The sequence below is a fragment of the Microtus oregoni genome, unplaced genomic scaffold (assembly GCF_018167655.1).
Source record: "Microtus oregoni isolate MIOR12 unplaced genomic scaffold, Mior012 000014F_ref0000157, whole genome shotgun sequence".
In the NCBI taxonomy this organism is placed as follows: domain Eukaryota; kingdom Metazoa; phylum Chordata; class Mammalia; order Rodentia; family Cricetidae; genus Microtus; species Microtus oregoni.
Window position 1 is genome coordinate 20,356,922 of NW_024543073.1, and position 5,926 is coordinate 20,362,847.

Below are 5,926 nucleotides of genomic sequence, written 5' to 3' on the forward strand. Positions count from 1 at the left end.
TACCCAGATGCCCTTCTGAATCCCTTGTTCTTTTCATCCCTCTTTTCACTCATGATAACTCAAGCCCCAGATGCAGATCCTGACTCGAGCTAAGCAAGGATTTTACAATTAACATACATCCCTGTCTTAGTTAGGGTTTCTGTTGCTCTGAAGAGACACCATGACCACAGCAACTCTTACAAAGTTGAGGGTGGCTCACAGTTTCAGAGGTTCAGTCCATTATCATCATGACGAGGAGCATGGTTGTGTGCAGGCAGATGTGGTACTGGAGCTGAGAGTGCTACGTTTTGTAGGCAACAGGAAGTCAACTGACTGTCACACTGATAAAGTTTGAAAAAAAAAGATCTCAAAGCCCACCCCTACAGTGACACACTTCCTCTAACAAAGCCACACCTCCTAATAGTGCCACCTACTTTGGGGGCTATTTTCTTTCAAACCACCACTATGGTCAACCTTCATTTTGGTTTCAGAGACAGGTATTTTGCTATACTGACCAGGCAGGCTTTGAACTCCTAAGACTGAGATCCTCCTGTTCCTGCCTCCTGAATAGCTCAGAGGACAGGTGTGAGCCACCACTTTCAACTTGGTAATTTTTTGAAATGCTTATAAAATTGTACCATGAACATATAAGTATTTCGGGTATGGGTAAACAAAAGGGGTCACCTGGTTTGGCTTCCATTACCTTTACTTCGGTATTTAACATTACACTCATCAATTCCTTTCTTAAACTTCCAGGGAAAGAAACAGGTAATGGTCAATTGACCAAAGTAATGTGGTACCATTAATCACTGCTATGGAAATGTTATGAGTCCCCAGATATCCTTACGTGACATCCAGCAGTAAGCTTGGTAGCGGAGAATTTGCTATCCACTGATCCAATATAAATCACTGCAGGTGGCTATTCATTAAATTCCAAATTCATGACTCCCTAAGTGAAATTAGATATAAATCAGGCTGTGCTGGGTGGACAACATTCCATGGCTGGGAATTGTGGTGGTATCTCAGCTGTTTGGACTCCATCTGGTGAGACTCACAGGCACCTGCCATGGCTCTCAATCATGCCCAGCATCTGTTCGCTATTGCTGCCTATAAAACCCCCCAAAGCCCAGTGGACTTTGTCTCTTATCACTCAATTCTCCTAAGCCAGCCCAGGAGTGACATGGAGGTGGACCGATCACCACCAGCACTGCTAATGCTTCTCGGGTTTCCCAGGAGCCTCTGTGCTATCAGGGCTAAGTAGGGACAGATCTCAGTGGGGACAGATCTGCTCCTGTGTCTCTCAGCTTTCTCCTGAGACCAGCAGACATGCCTGAGCCTCTTCTACCCACAGTGATGGCAGGATACTCAGATGCCAGCAGAATCTCCAACCTCTTGTCTGTTCTGGCACATCCTCCCATTGGACCGCTTCAGAGGTGGCAGGGGATTCTCTCTGGCTGAGGAGGGGAATCACACAATCATGTGCAGAAGAGCATGGATACAGGACAGAACCAAACTGGAGCCATTCAGAGGACCTCTCAAGTGTAACACATGCATCAGCGTCACTGGGCCGTGGGATTCAAAGGCATCTTCTGAAATGTGAGTTTTGGGATATGTCTGAGGTTGCCTCCACAAGTGTCTGATTTGGTATCTGAGTGAAGCAGCGCCTCCAGGCCCAGACAGCATCGGCCAGCCCACCAAGGCCCTGAACAAGCCAAGGCTGCACTCTCACCCGGCCTGCCTACTGCAGCTGGAACACTGGTCTTCTGACTCTGCCCTGTTGAGTCTAAGGCAATAGTTCTCAACCTGTGGATTGTGAACCCTTTGGGGATCACATACCAGATATTCTGCACATCAGGTATTTATATTATGGTTCATAACAGTAGCAAAATTACAGTTAGGAAGTAGCAATGAAATAATGTTATAGGTGGGGGCTATCACAGTATGAGGAAGTGCACTAAAGAGTCACAGTATTAGGAAGGTTGAGAGCCACTTAGGATCTAAAGCCTTCAGACTCCAGCTGTATCTACTATCCAAACACCGAGGCTCAGAACCCTTGAGTACACTGCTGAATTCCTGCATCTCCAGTTTGCCTACAGCAGGTAGCCTCCATAATGACAAGGAATCATTGGTTATAATCAACGTCATTTACACTTTTCTCCTTTCCCCTTCCTCCTCCCTCCTGCTTCTCTTTCTCCTCGTCCTCCCCTTTGTCTTCTTTTCTTCCTCTTTGTTGGTTCTGTTAATTTGGAGAATCCTGACTGGGAAAGACATATCAACAGATGGTATACAGAAAGACAAACTTTTAAAAATCAAAAGCAAACAGAGAAAAAGAGAAGAGAGAAAGTGAAGAATAGGGAGGAGGAGGAAGTAGAGCAGTCATTGATGGTAAAAATGAGAAAACCCAGGAGCAGCACCAGAAACAACCACTAATTATGGAAAAGGATACTGCAATGAAGCCACAGAAATATGTTATCTTTCTAGTCGGGAGGTGGTGGTGCACATCTTTAACCCCAGCACTCGGGAGGCAGAGGCAGGTAGATCTCTGTGAGTTCAAGGCCAAACTGGTCTACTAGAGCTAGTTCTAGGACAGGCTACAAAGCTACAGAGAAACCCTGTCTCGAAAAACAAAAACAAAAACAAAGAGCTGGAGAGATGGCTCAGAGGTTAAAAGCACTGGCTACTCTTCCGGAGGTCCTGAGTTCAACCATCTATAGTGAGATCTGGTGACCTCTTCTATTGTGCAGGCATACATGCAGGCAGAACTCTGTATATATAATAAATAAAAAAAAAACAAAAAAGAAAAGAAAAAATAAAAATGTTATCTTCCTATTTTTTTGAGGTAGTCTCTGTAGCATGAGTTCTAATTATTCTTAATAATAAAAACTCAAGAGTCAGATATAGGAGTGAAGGCTGAGAGATCAGAGAAGCAGAGCAGTTGGTCACTAGAGTTCTTACCTCTACCAATGCTCAGACCAAATGATACTGTGGGCAGACTGTCTCTTCAGACGGTACTGCTCCTCAGACTGCATCCTCAGACTGCACTGAGCTCCTGTCTCCTCCCGCCTTGTATTCCTCTCTCCACCCAGCCAAATCACTCCTGTCTCCACCTCTCCAGTGCTGGGATTAAAGGCGTGGGATCCCAAGTACTAGGATCACCTTTGTGTGAGCTCTGTTTCTCTTTCAGACTGGATCAGTTTCTTGCAGCCCAGGGTGGCCTTGAACTACCAGAGCCGGCTGCCTTTGTCTCCCAAGTGCTGTGATTAAAGGTGTGCACCACCACTGCCTAGTCTCTAGTGCCTTGCTTATCTCTACACTCTGATCTTCAGGTAAGCTTTATTTGTCAAAACAAAAACAAAATATCACTACAAGTCTCACTATGTAGCCCAGACCTCAAACTTTCCATCCTCCTGCCTCAGCCTCCCAGGACTGAGATTACAGGTAAGTAATACACACCTGCCTGATTTTCTCATTTGAAAGTTTGATTTTTTTTAAAATTAAAAATGATTTTATGTGTATGCACGTGAGTCTCCTTGTCTGTATGTGTACACATGCACACCACACCCTTTAAAGGTCTGTGAGTTCGAGGCCAGCCTGGTCTACAGAGTGAGTGCCAGGACAGCCAGAGTGGTTACACAGAGATGCCTTGTCTTGAAAAGATGGGGGGGGGGGGAGGAGGAGGGGAGGAGGGGAGGAAGGGAGAGAGAGAAAGAGAAAGAGTAAGAGAGAGAGGCGGTGGGGGATCCATCATTCCATCATCAGGGACAGAATCCAGAGTTAGAGTCAGAAACATAAAGCTGATCGTAGTTCTTCAGTTGCCAGCACGGATGGAGCCATGGTTGTACCCATGCGGAAGAGGTCCTATCTGGGAAATTCTGGAGCAGGAGAATCTGAACATGCTTACATCCCACACATGATGACACCAGGTGAAGCAGAGAACCCAAGCCCAACTCTTTGTATCTTATTGTTGTTACTGCTCTTCTTTGAGACAGAATTTTGCTATGCTGCCCAGGCTGAACAAGAACTCAAGATCCTGCTGCCTCAGCTTCTCTTGCCATGTAGCCTCGGCAGGCCAGGAGCTTACTCTGTTTCAGGCTTGTGTTAACCCAGCTGCCTTCATCTTCTGAGGACTTGGATTACAGGCATGAGTCACCACATTGGAAGAAATTATACAAAATGAAAAATAGATATTTCCATCTAGTTTTTAAAAATTTTCATTGTATATAGTCATTGTACATGATACTATGTTCCATAAAGACATTTTTATACATTTTCTACATCAAGCATATTCCTTCCCTTACCATCGCCTCACTTCTCTCCCTCATTAATCCCTTACATTTCCCTCCCCCCTCCCTCCCTTCCTTCCTTTTTTCTTTCTGTTCTTTTTTGTTGTTGTTTTGTTTTTCAAGACAGGGTTTCTCTGTGTAAGAGCCCTGGTTGTCTAGAACTCACTTTGTAGACCAGGCTGGCCTTGAACTCACAGAGATCTGCCTGTCTCTGCCTCCTTAGTGCTGGGATTAAAGGCATGTGCCACCACCACCCAGCTTGCTTCTACTTTCTTGTCATAGAAGATAATTATCTCTATATTTATATTTTATTAATTTTATATCTAGATAATAATACCATGTCACAGATAGAGAAATGATTTTTTTGAATCAATATAAAACCTAGGAACCATATGTAAGAAAAACCACACGATATTTGCTTTTCTGGAACTGGGTTAATTCCCTTAACACGATTATCTCCAGTTGTATGCATTATTCTCCAAATAACATAACTTTATTCTTCATTGTTGAAATATATATATATATATATATATATATATGCCATATTTTTCTTAATTCTCAATGTGAGACCGAAACTGGAGCAATATACTTTGCAGGTGAAGGGTTCTGTTTGCAGTTAAGACAGTTAAGAACAAGTTCCTGTTTGTCCTGCGTTAAGTCCTTGCAACTTAAAGTTTCTTTTTGTAATTTAGAGTAAGTTTCTGTTTCTTAGATCTGATGTGAACTATTTGCAACCCCATTCGCATGGTGTATATCCTTAACCGTTCCTTTCCTTTTATTGTATTATTCTAATGATGTATAACGTCTAACTCCCTTGCCTGTATGAACACCTGATATCTCCTTTAAAAGGAACTTCAAGAGGCCAGCAGGGGCTGCTCTCTCAAACCCCAATTTAGGGCATGACAGCCATCTGGCCAATCCCAAATGCACCCCAAAATACAGCTTGCTTTAACTGAACAATTGTGGATTTGGTCTTTTCCCCTTGCGATCCTCAGATTTTACACTAATACTGCTGTTGGTCAACTTTGCCTGCTTCTGTAGTTAGCTATTGTAATTACTGCAACAAGTTTCTCTGTGATGTTGACTTGGAATCAAGAGTAGTATAGCTGGGTTACATGGTTACTTTGTATAAAAATAAGTATTTTTACTCAGATTTTTAAAAAAGGCATCCTATACAACCAAAGCAATTATATGGTTGTATTATGAGAACAGACTAATACTCAAATGGGAAAGACAGAGATCTCAAAAGTAGACTTTTAGATAGATAGAGGACCCAGACAGATGACAACGGTGGTCTGCAAAAAGCTATGCAAAGGACACGGTCTTAACAAAACTATGCCATGTGTGAATCCCGGTAGTCCCGGTAGAGTCAAATGTCAAAGTTCACATTGTAAGGAAACTAGAAGAAACTGCGGCTTTGGATTAGGAAACATTTCGCGAATCTGACTCAAAATCCTAGATTACAAAACAAAGGAAACAACAGGAAGTAAAGATACAGACTGCTGATGGGCTACATAAATACTAATCTGTAAACTGCAACTTCTAGGCCACCAGGGATGGAGAACTGCACACCTGCGCTACTAGACCCTTCTAGCTTCCCGTCGCTTCCTTTTCCCGCCTTGGCCCCACCCACCTCAGGCTCAGCGTTTCCGGCCCAGCCCGGA